The sequence below is a fragment of the Bombina bombina genome, chromosome 4 (genome assembly GCF_027579735.1).
Source record: "Bombina bombina isolate aBomBom1 chromosome 4, aBomBom1.pri, whole genome shotgun sequence".
In the NCBI taxonomy this organism is placed as follows: domain Eukaryota; kingdom Metazoa; phylum Chordata; class Amphibia; order Anura; family Bombinatoridae; genus Bombina; species Bombina bombina.
In genome coordinates this window covers 411,913,342-411,926,592 of record NC_069502.1, presented here as the reverse complement: position 1 = coordinate 411,926,592, position 13,251 = coordinate 411,913,342, and the positions used below count along the sequence as shown (strand labels likewise).

The 13,251-nt window shown below is 40.5% G+C and overlaps 1 long non-coding RNA gene across 1 annotated transcript; it reads left to right on the top strand.

The window, feature by feature from the left end:
* The first annotated feature begins 3,649 nt into the window (after nt 1–3,649).
* LOC128655408 (uncharacterized) lies at nt 3,650–11,437 on the top strand. The gene is made up of 3 exons (XR_008401785.1): nt 3,650–3,854; nt 5,564–5,730; nt 11,401–11,437. It is a non-coding gene; the product is annotated as an uncharacterized LOC128655408 (long non-coding RNA).
* Nucleotides 11,438–13,251: the final 1,814 nt, after the last annotated feature.

Sequence of the window (13,251 nt, the reverse complement as noted above, 5' to 3'; positions counted from 1 at the left end):
TTACAACCCGAAGAGAGAAATTGTCGCAGTTCAAAGAACCTGTGTATGTATTGCGCTTCGCCATCACATTCTGTGAGAGACTGCCCCCTCCTACAAAGGCAGAGAAAGCGTAAGTCCCACTATCATGATAATAGTCTAACAACCAAGGTCAAAAATGTAGCTTACTGTTCTCTCTCTCTCCTCCTACAGTGGGACCGCCATCAAATCTACAGTGAAGCAATCATCGATTCAGGAGCCTACGCTAGTTTTATTGATGCAGATCTTATACATAAAAATAAAATACCCCTTGTGTTGAAAAGCAAACCAGTGTCTATCAGAGTCATTGATGGGACCCTAATCAGTACTGGGCCCATCACCCATCAGACCATTCCTCTCAAAGTAACTTCCTTGACATCACACATAGAGTATATATCTTTTGATGTGATAACTTCACCTTTATTCCCCATAGTTCTAAGACTGCAGTGGCTTCAGATTCACCAGCCTACTATCAAGTGGAATGATCTACAGGTTTCGTTCGATTCAACTTATTGTATGGATACCTGCTTCCCGCATCCAAGTATTTGCCTTTTGAATGAGATACAGATACCAGCTGAGTATAACGATTTTCAAGATGTGTTCAGCAAGAAGGAGGCAGAAACTGTACCACCTCATCGGCATTACGACTGCCCCATAGAACTCATTCCAGGATCCGATATACCCTATGGACATATCTATCCGTTATCTAAACCCGAACTGAATCACTTGAAGACATATATCTCTGAAAATTTACAAAAGGGTTTCAGAAGGCCTTCTACTTCGCCAGCTGGGGTTGGCATATTTTTAGTTAAAAACAAAGACCAATCCCTAAGACCGATTATTGACTACAGGGAGCTAAATAAAAGAACCATCAAGAATCGCTACCCCCTACCATTAATCCCGGAACTCATCGAACGACTCAGTCATGCAAGGATATTCACGAAATTGGACCTGAGAGGGGCATATAACTTAATACGTATTCGTCAAGGGGATGAGTGGCTTACAGCCTTCAGAACCCGGTATGGGTTATATGAGTATATGGTAATGCCATTTGGGCTGGGCAATGCCCCTGCTACGTTTCAATATCTGATCAATGATATTTTTAGAGACCTTCTGGACATCTGTGTTATTGTTTACTTGGATGATATCCTTATATATTCAAAAGACTCAGAGGACCATAAAAAACACGTGAGATGGGTACTAACAAGGCTGCGTCACCATCGTCTCTACGCCAAACTAGAGAAATGCCTCTTACACACTACAGATATAACCTTCCTCGGTTATCACATCTCCCCGCATGGCATTGAGATGGATAAGACCAAAGTTGACACAATACTGAATTGGCCGGTGCCAACAACTAGGAAAGAGCTACACCGTTTCTTGGGCTTTGCCAATTATTACAGAAAATGTATTAAACATTATTCAACGATCACTAAACCACTTACTAGCCTCACAAGTGTCAAGAACACTTTCCAATGGAACCCTGTTGCGCATAAGATTTTCGAATGTCTTAAAAAAAAGTTTTGTGAAGCCCCTATCCTTCAATTTCCAGACCCAGAACTGCCATATATACTCTAAGTAGATGCATTGGATACAGCCCTCGGATCCACCCTATCACAATGAAAAACCCCTGCCGAACCAATACATCCGGTAGCTTACTATTCAAGGGTAATGACTCCAGCCGAACTTAACTATCCCATAGGAGAGAAGGAACTACTGGTCATAAAAACTTCCCTAGAACACTGGAGGCATCTACTCGAAGGTACCAAATACCCAATCCTGATCTACACAGATCATAAAAACCTGGAATACCTCCGCACCAGTAGGACCCTCTCTTCCAGACAACTCAGGTGGAATATTTTCTTCTCCAAATTCTCATTTCATATAACTTGTCGACCTGGTAGTAAGAACGGCAAGGCAGACGCATTATCGAGGAAAGATACGATACCAATTCCTATTAACCATCCAACCACAATCATTCCACCTGACCAGATCATCGCCCTTTTACCATCCTTCATACAAATTCTACAAAAGAGTCAAAAAGAAGAAACTGTTAAATCTAAGGAACCCCTCGAATTGAAAGGAGATGGTCTTCTATACTACAAGGACAAGATCTACTTACCTACTAACTTGCGCCAGACCATCCTGCATGAAAACCATGACTCTCCTATTGCTGGGCATCTGGGTATTTCCAAAACTGTTGATCCGATTAGAAGGATATACTGGTGGCCTTCCCTCCAAGAACAAGTAAAATAATACATACTCTCATGCCCTACTTGCACGGTCTCCAAAACAGAAAGGAAAAGGCCTTTTGGACTTCTCATACCTCTACCAATCCCCAACAGACCCTGGCACACTATTGGGTTGGATTTCATAGTAGATCTACCACTCTCCAACAAACAGAATACTATTCTAGTCGTCGTGGATCACCTCACAAAAATGTCCCACTTCATACCTTACCACAAGCTACCCACATCATCCGAAACTGCATCACTGTTCCTCCACAATGTCTTGAAGCTCCACGGGATGCCACAAGTGATCATATCTGATAGAGGTACCCAATTTACGTCACGTTTCTGGAGGCAATTATGCAAAACAATGCAAATTGAACACCGATATTCTACCTCGTTCCATCCTCAAAGCAATGGCAAACGGAGCGTGTCAACCAATGGCTCGAACAATATCTTAGGTGTTATTGTTCGCATCAACAAACACAATGGTCACAGACCTTGGCGATGGCGGAATATGCATACAACAATGCTGTTAACACAACCACTCAAAAATCTCCTTTTTATGCCAACTATGGATTTCACCCCTCATTCCGGCTCATTCCGTTTACAGATACTACTTGTCCCCAAGTAGACGATACCAATAACTCCCTTCTTGATCTCTTTCATCACCTGAAGGAGAACATTGCTGAAGCACATACGTCCTAAAAACGTTACTATGACCTCAAAAGAAGACCTCCGCCACCATATCAGGTTGGGGACCAGGTATGGCTATCCACTAAGCACATCAGGTTGAAGACTCCCTGCAAGAAACTCAGTGACACTTTCATAGGTCCTTTTCGTATTATCAGAGTTGTCAACGTGAATGCTGTCACTCTTGATCTCCCTCCTTCTTACCGCATCCATCCCACATTCCACGTATCTCTCCTAAAAACTTATCTGGCCACCCGACATGACACACAACATGTTCCTACGGATTGTTTCCATGATGATGAGACTGAGTACGAGGTTGAGAAGATTTTGGATACCCGAATAAAACAAAGGAGTCTTGCAATATCTTATACGATGGAAGGGCTATACACCAGAAGAAGATTCCTGGGAACCGTCTGACTACATCCAAGCTCCACGCTCGGCCTCCTTGTTCCATAGGCAGCATCCTGATAGGCCACGGTTTACAGCTGGTGGGTAGCTGCCTGGGGAGGGGGGTATGTCATGATTCTTATTCATTTTACTATCTTTGCCATCATACACATACTTTGTTTACTAGACGCTGTCTCTTTAAATTCTCAACTTACCTGAACCAAGTCTATATAACCTGGACACGCCCCTTTCCTCACTGCTTTAGTATTGAGTAACTAGGGAGTTTCCTGCAAGCACCTAGCTAAGAGATACAAGCCTTTAAACATTTAAAATATTTTGTAACAGAATTAACAGAGGATTTTCTTTAACTATCACAGCACAAAACTTTCAACTCCAACAGCACACCTGCTGAGACAACGCTGAAACAACAACCAACTCATGTTCACTTAAATCTGTGACTTCACATGCTTACCTGGAACAACAATGCTGCAGGATTTATTACAAGCTTCATTTGATTACAGAAGTTTCCCAGTGAGTACACTTGTCATCATTTGTTTGCTAAAACAGCTCCTTCCTTTTCCCAGCAACTGTTTCAAGTTCCTATTGCTGCTCCACCCACTCTCTCTGTGTGAAACTACAGCAGCCACGGCCATCTCTCACTGTGAGTCTCAGACAGCCTGTCACTAAGAACTGCAGATCCTCCCTGTTTCTGTGTGAGCACACAGCAGCCACAGCACAAGGCTTAGTGAGAGATCAGACTGCCTGTCTCAAGAACAACAGCACCAGTGCAGCGCTGCTGCAGGTCTCCCTGACTGGGAGCTAGCTGACCATTTTTACCATACATCTGCAAACCACAGTTTCAACTACTGATTCCTGTCTGCCTGCCCATTGTGGGTAAATGATGGAAATATAACACTTTATATATTGACATTTGCCAAGGTACCAAGTTGTTACTGTAAAACCCTCAGACAACCTTACAATGTCTGGCAGACATTCATATTAATTAGTAACACCGCAGTTGTGATCCACAAATCCAGCTATTAGCACACAATTCATAACAATATAGTCCATTTATTCAATGCGTAACTGTATTTTTCTCCCTTATAATTAATAAACTAATAAATAAATAATATCTATGAATAGAGGGAGACAGTCTAGAGGGAGGATGGCTAAGATGGAGTATATCTAGTATAGTATACATATACATACATGAGAAATAGTATGGTCCCCTTAATGCCTTTAATTATGATCTGAGTAATCGCCAAAAACTTCTGTATGCACTGGAATACAATACTTGAATGGTAGAACACTACCAGCAAAACATAGATTATCTTCCAGAATTTGTGTGCACCTAATGAAAAATGACTGTGGAGTAATATTGTGCTTTGGTAAGAATTTTCCAATATTGCCTAATTTAGTCAGGACTGTAGAGCTATAGGGGCATATTTATCAAGGTCTGGCGGACCTGATCCGACACTGTGGATCAGGTCCGCCAGACCTCGCTGAATACGGCGAGCAATACGTTCGCCGTATTCAGCATTGCACCAGCAGCTCACAAGAGCTGCTGGTGCAACGCCGCCCCCTGCAGACTTGCGGCCAATTGTCGGCCAGCAGGGGAGTGTCAATCAACCCAATCGTACTCGATCGGGTTGTATTGTGGCGATGTGTGTCCACCTGCTCAGAGCAGGCGGACAGGTTATGGAGCAGCGGTCTTTGTGACCGCTGCTTCATAACTGCTGTTTCTGGCGAGTCTGAAGCCTCTCCAGAAACAGGGGCTATCAAGCTCCATACGGAGCTTGTTAAATAGAGCTCATAGTGCTAATATGTTTTTTCCAAAACTGAGTGCATTTCTTTGAGTGCGTAAATAACACGATTAAATAGCTAAGCAAGTATTTTTTTTCTTTTAAGTAATGTCTCTGTTAGTTTGTAATACATTTTGCTATTTTGTATTTTAATACAGATTTTGTAATCAAGACTTTGTTGTAAATATACAGACCATTTAAGTGTAGGAGGCTTACCGAATAGGGACCTATCAGAAAAGACTAACTATTATTTAAAGGAGGCGGTACCATGAATGAACTATCTATGATTACGGGTACTACCGAAACGTGTCAGATGTGAGGAGTACTGAACCTCATTTCTTTACCTATGCCTGTAGGTGCACTTATGCCTATTTTTAATAGTGTGATGTGTTTACTTTTTGTTTTTAACTTTGCCAATCAATTGTCTTTTACTTGGAGGAGCTAGTCTGGATCTCTACTTTCTCGGTTTGCCATTGGACTGTCCCACAGGGCTCTCCAGTGACGATTGGACACGGAACTAATGACCCTTTAACCCGGATATACTGGAGATGGCAGAGCAACCCGGCATGAGTGGAGGAGATGACAAGCAGGCATGCTGATCTCTTGTAAGTCTGCATCATTTATCTGCTTCAATGGAAATGTTGACTGTTTATCCGGATGTGTTAATGCTTAAGTATACAAGCTAAGGCTCCTTCCAACACCTCTTACCCGTAACTTTAGTGCACAGACACTTACTTTGTTGAGTTTCTCTTGACACATGTAAATTGTATTGTCATATAGTACTGCGTAACAGGAGCATTTACATTATACCTTTGATGTAAGTGGTTATGCTGCTTTGAATATATCACCATATCGGCGCAGCAGCATCACCCACTGAAACGTATGGTAAAACGCCTCTTGACGATGCTGCCTTTAAACAGTACTGTCAGCCTTTTTGAATATTTTGCCATCTTTTTCAAAATGGTGATGGATTCCTTTTGAATATCTCACCGCCTCGTAGCACTTTCGATCATCAGATCCTAAGTAATTTATTCCTATTACTTCTAAAGCGTTTTTGTGACTATTCTATTGAATTTAGTGTCTTAGTAAATATATATACAGATTTGATTGCTATTAGTATGTCGGTTTAAATAGCAATAATTTAATCAAAATATTTGACTAGGATATTGTAGACAAACTGTATATTAATTTAATGTTATAAGTAAAAGTAGTTTGTGCCCATTTCCCTTTGTTTTATTAACTGAACAATTGAAGAATACCAAATATCAAAGATGCTCATAGAAGAGAACAATTACAAAAATGTTACTAAGAATAATGAATGCACTATACAAAAATCAACAAGATTAATTCTTAATGAAAGGGGCAATTCACCCCAAAAAAATAAACATTGAAATCAGTTGAAAAATTAGCTTTGGTCAGGTTTAAATATTAATCTAATACTAATGCTCTTACTAGTAGAGATTATTACACTTATTTAAGAGTCTGGCAAAATTTCTAGGGCAACTGATAACACTGAAATTGCTTTTAGATGGTATGCTGTTAGTTTGTAATACAAATAGCAAGGTAATATTATTACAAGGGACATTGTAAAATAATATTTTTCTCCCCTTTAATGTGTTCTCATTAACCCACTTTACCTGTTGGACTATATTACATTGTTTGCAAATAACTTTATATTTATTTTGACATTTGAAATTGCTGATTTTGCCTGTTAAAACCACCACCTTTACTGTACTTTTTAACCTTATCAAACCTAAAAGAAACATGTTCTATCTATCTATCTCTTTTTGGTTGTAACAGCAATAAAATATTAGGGAGGAATCGGGTTATGATAAAAGTTTCTTTCAAATTTGTATAATTCTGACAAACCAAGTAGTTTCCATATCTAAACCTAAAGTAGGAATATGAACATTTTTATAAACTGAATCGTGCAGCCTAAGAATACCTCTGCAATACATGTACTGAAACTTCATCTCTCCTAAAAATTTGGTGTTTCAGTCTAACATATAAAATATGTCAGAATTAATGAGATTGTGGATTCTGGGTATTATTACCAGGACTTTTATCAGAACCAGATATTTGGAAACTGTAATCAAGCTTAGCACAGTGCCTTTTTGCTGCTTGAAATGTGTGCATGGTATAAATCAGTACTACTGATTGTAAATTGGAATCCGGCGTTAGAACACATAGGCTTTCTCTACATGTTGTGAGTGGAAAAACAAGCACTGACTGCTAACTATTAAATCCTGTAGAGGCACCAAACCTTTCTGACCCTTACAGAAAGTATTTCATCATAAACTAATACTGTTGGAGTCTTTCAAAGTGATATGTACCATGCAGCTATTAAGAGAAATTCTGGAAGAGTTATCCAGTTACTTGAAGCGATTGGACACAAAAGAGTTTCCATACATGATCAGAGTTTGCCTGCAATGGATACAGTTCCTTCTTCTAACTTCAATCACCTCTGTTCTTGATCAGTGTAACCAAACAAGACATACGTTAATCCATTTTAAACAGAACACAACATCAATGTCTTCCATACCACTTCTACTGGTATAATCTTAACCTCTTAAAAACTGGAGCTTAAAACTATGTCTTTAAAAACATCAGCTGTTTGTTATATAGTTAAACAAAAGTAAACTAGAAGCACACATTTTCTGCTGAGGATTTCTTTTAACCTCCAAACAAAAATATATAGAGAAAGAGCACACAAAATGGAGCCAAAGGAAGCTGGGGCTGCTGTTATTTTATGAGCAACTAGTCCTAAAGCCTGTGTACACGGGCCATTTTTTGCAGTACAGTGGTCCCACCCCTTGCTCTCTCTCCCCCTCTATTTTGCTCTTTCTCTCCCCTCTCTTGTGCACTCTCTCTCCCCCTCTCTTTTGCTCTCTCCCCCTCTCTTTTGCTCTCTCCCCCTCTCTTTTGCTCTCTCCCCCTCTCTTTTGCTCTCTCCCCCTCTCTTTTGCTCTCTCCCCCTCTCTTTTGCTCTCTCCCCCTCTCTTTTGCTCTCTCCCCCTCTCTTTTGCTCTCTTCTCCCTCTCTTTTGCTCTCTTCCCCCTCTCTTTTGCTCTCTTCCCCCTCTCTTTTGCGCGCTCTCTCACCCCTCTCTTTTGCGCTCTCTCTCCCCCCTCTCTTTTGCTCGCTCTCTCTCTCTCCCCCCTCTCTTTTGCTCGCTCTCTCTCTCCCCCCTCTCTTTTGCTCTCTCTCTACCACTTTCTTTTGCTCTCTCTCTCCCACCTCTCTTTTGCTCTGTCTCTCCCCCCTCTCTTTTGCTCTCTCTCTCTCTCTCTCTCTCTCTCTCTCTCCCAGTCACTTTTGTGCTCTCTCCCCCTCTCTTTTGTGCTCTCTCTCTCCCCCTCTCTTTTGTGCTCTCTCTCTTCCCCCTCGCTTTTGCACTCTCTCTTCCCCTTTCTTTTGTGCTCTCTCTCCCCCCTCGCTTTTGCTATCTCTCTCCCTCTCTCTCGTTTCCCAAACTTTCCCTCTAAGGTGCCAGCAGTGTGCTGGTATAAGCTCATCCTCCTCCACCCTAACGCGCTGCGCTCTGTCACCCACCACCACTCATCCCTGCTAACAGATGATGACACCTTGAAAGGGCTGCAGCCTGGCCTGCCACCGCCGGTGTGGCAAAGGTGAGTGAGCCTGTTGTTGGATTGCGTTGCCTGGCACAGGGTGTGGGAGTACGCGCATCATGTTGTGGGGGCATCACATGCTTTTGGTGCTGCACTGCTTGCCCAAGGAGCCGCAGGCAGTGGGCACTGAACACCGTCCGTGTGGACCATCCATGAGTGACCATGCTGGCTGACAAGATGTCCAGCTTCCTTCCTATATATCAGTCCACTGCAAAGATCAGTAATACTTTACCCCATACAGTAACCCCCACTACACACATCAGTTATACTTTACCCCATACTGTATGCAGTACAAACCCTCATATTACACTCTATCAATCCTCTATCTCACCACCCAAACACAATACAGGTACAAACCCTCAAATTACACTCTATCCATTCTTTATCTCTAATGGGAAATTAACTTTCTCAATGTAAAATTTCTCTATCTCCCCAGTGCTACAAATCCAATACTTTGGTGCAATGGAAGCAATGTAATTCAGAGGTTTTCTGTGGGAAAACAAGCCTCTGGGCCTGTCTAGATTTGTTAATGAACTACACAATGAGATATATATATATATATATATATATATATATATATATATATATATATATATATATAATTGTTATGCAGCACAACCACTGTCTGATTTGGTATGCAGCACAACCACTGTCTGATTTGCTATGCAGCACAACCACTGTCTGATTTGCTATGCAGCACAACCACTGTCTGATTTGCTATGCAGCACAACCACTGTCTGATTTGCTATGCAGCACAACCACTGTCTGATTAGCTATGCAGCACAACCACTGTCTGATTAGCTATGCAGCACAACCACTGTCTGATTAGCTATGCAGCACAACCACTGTCTGATTTGCTATGCAGCACAACCACTGGCTGATCAGCAAGCTCTACCCAGGTTCTGAACCAAAAATGGGCCAGCTCCCAAGTTTACATTCCTGCTTTATAAATACAGATACCAAGAGAATGAAGTAAAATTGATAATTGGAGTAAATTAGAAAGTTGCTTAAAATGTCATGCTCTAAAAAATGTGGGTTTTATTTCCCTTTAACTAGCAATGGGATGGTATGTAATCGGTTGGTATGTAATTGTCCTTGCTGAGTGTTAAAGGGACACTAAAGTCAAAATTAAACTTTCATGATTTAAATAGCGCATACACTTTTCAATTTACTTCTATTATCAAATTTTGCACATTCTTTTTATATATACACACTTTCTGAAACACAGCTCCTGCTGAGCATGTGCACAAGTTCACAGGGTATATTTATTGTAGTATGTGATTGGCTCATGACTGTCACATGATACAGGGGGCCAGCAAATGGGGAAAAAATAAATTTGTCTGAAAAATAAATCTGCTGCTTATTTGATATTCAGAGGAAGTGTTATTTGATTGTCTTTTTATTCTGCACTTGTTAATTATACAATTCTACTGTATTTAGTGGTCCTTTTAAGAAATCAGAAGGAGGCTTTATACTGTACATAATGACCAATATCACATAGTATTATAGCATATAGAAATTACTTAGTTATGCTGCTTTTTTCAATATATTCAGCTGCCAGTAAAAATTGTACACCACAAATTTGAGCTGTTATTAAGAAAAGTCAGATGGTAACAGCATTGTGACATAATATACACAGGATTGCAATGCTGTTATAATAGTTATGTATTATATTAGTTAAGCGCTATCAGTACATTATCTGGAACTAGAATTTTGATAATGAATAAGTTACAGTTGTTTGTGGCAGGGCTGCTACCATTTACTGGTCTTCAGAAGAAAAAGTAACACTGAGTAACACTTTATATTAGTGTCTGAACTAACTTGGGGATGGATGATCCACCAAACGAATGGAGTAAATGGACCCTTTAATTTCAATAATCTTTACACAGACGTATACATACAGTCCTACTGAACATGTTCTAAGGACCAGTTGCACTTCCTTTAGGGGTTTAGGGGTTAATAGGTTTATTTAGTAGTGGCGATGTGGGGGGCTGGCGGTTTAGGGGTTAATAGGTTTAGTTAGTTGCGGCGGTGTAGGGGAGCAGCGGAATAGGGGTTAATAACTTTATTATACTGGCGTGGATGTGGGCGGACGGCAGATTAGGAGTTAATAAGTTTTAAATAGTGTTTGATGCAGGATAGTGGCGGTTTTGGGGTTAATAGGTAGTTTATGGGTTTTATCTGAGTTTTGTGAAATATTTTTGTTACACAAAATCCATAACTACTGCTCTCAGATGGCGGTATAGATCGTGTCAGTATAGGCTGTAACGCAAGCATTTTAGCCTCACCACACAACCTGTAATACCGGTGCTATGGAAATCCCACACAAAAACATCATTTTTTTGAGTGCAGGATTGACGTTGCGTTATAGGCTTAAATGCTTGCGGTATAGCTATACCGACACGACTCATAATGGCTGCGTTTCTGTTTTTACGCTGAAATTGTCATTTTTTCAGAGTTAAAACCGTAACACACAACTCATAATCTAGGTGTATGTTTTTTATTTGTATTAATAACTATAATCTATAAACTTTTCTTTTTATAAATGTAGGAAAAAAAACAGACTGCACTGTTATTCCATTGTTGAGCAAACTAGAGTGTGTTCTTCATACTCAATTTAATTTTGTTTGTTCAAATTACTTTCAGGATTTGTCTACTTTAATGAGAGAAGCCACAACTTGCTAACTTGCTGTTCCACAGACAACTCCCCCCTACTGGCTTAACAGGTGAGCTATGTTGCGGGTTCATTGGAATAGTTCCTGCTATGTCTAGAATGGACTGGCCTTTTGGATATTCTCAGACTAATATACTTCAGGAAAGTTAAAGGCCTAACAATGTAGAACAAGCACTTATAACTGACTCACAGGTGTGCATCCTGCAGTCTTTTTTGGCTTACATTGTCTATGAGTATTGTATTTTGGACAATAGCAGGAGTGTCTGAGATGTTTCCATCCAAATCTGCTTTTGTATCTTTCTTGAAAAGATTATTGGCCTGCATTCCCAGCTTTGCAAGCAGAGCATATGGAATCTATTTGGTTCTGACTTTTGCAATTCACATCATTGATGGAATGCTTCAGAACTCATTTAATACATAAAAATCCAGGTGCCTTAAAGAATCACTACTTTCACCTTTTTTTTAATTTATTTTTTTAGAAAATGAGGCCACACTGAAGCAAACATTAATTTTAACAGTATATAGTTCATGTGCATTTTAAATAAAAGTTTAATTTCTTCTGGTATTTGACATTTGTGTTCTCTGTAAATTATTATAATTTAACTCTTACAGTACAATTCCTTTCAAAGTTACTATAGGAAGCATGTTGTTGCAAGGTTAAAAACAACAACCAAAAGTCTGTCTTCCTTGTCGCCCAATGAGCATTAGTAGGATGTAAACAAAAAATACTTATGTGCTTGCTTCTTCTATGCATGGTAGAAATGTTTTGAGTAAATAGGCCCTTTAAGGAGACCTCCCTTCATCTAAGTATTTCTGATCTGATTTTGCTCTAGTTAGCAATTTTACATGAGCAAGGGGACATGGAAAAGGAGGAAATAAAGATCTAAAGGAGGGAAAACTATAAAAAGTTAATGAAGCAGAAAGAGGGGTAGGATTAAGTAGATAATCAGGGAAGAAGAGAAAGTAGATGGAATAAAGAAAGCACTGGGAGAAAAAGAATAGATAGGGAAGGAAACAACAGAACCAGTGCTAGGAAACGGAAGCACTATAGGCTAGATTACAAGTGGAACCCAAAATATCGATTTCACAAGGACAATATTTTCCCTCCACTTAGTAATACTAGCGCACGTATTACTAGCGCTGGTATTACAAGTTTGGTGCAATGCAAACGCGACCCCGCGTTCACATTGCACAGAAGCTTTGTGCTATGGGAGCCTCGTTTCTAGCGTAGCAAAGGGGGGTAAGTCGCGCAGCAATGGGCAGCAAATTGTGCTATGGGACACGGCATGAGAACCTAGCACAGAAAAGGGGGTAAGTCACGCAGCAATGGGCAGCAAATTGTGCTATGGGAGCCTTGATCGTATGCCGTGAGACACGGCATGAGAACCTAGCGCAGCAAAGGGGGTAAGTCGTTCAGTGATGGGCAGCAAATTGAAATATATATGTATATGAATATATACGTATATATTTATGTGTTAAGTAAGAAAAAACTGCTGCTCTACTTTACCTGCCGCTCGCAGTGACACCCTTATTGAAGATCCTTCATTTGGCATCCAACTCCCTGCAAACAAGGAAAACAAATCAAGGACATCTCAACTCCGTTCCCTGCTTGGCATGAAATCCATTGGACCCAAACGGCCATAGGCAAACTTGCTGTCGAGGATGTTTAGGGATACACTCCCCTCTGCTACCCTCTGCTGTTACTTTCACAGTGTCCTCTCTTTGGCATCTGACGTGAGCTCCGCATCATGTGATCCTTTCTCCGCCTGTGGACTTGGTGATAGCCTCTGTAATGACAGTGTCGATGGAGTTGATGCGGGGTG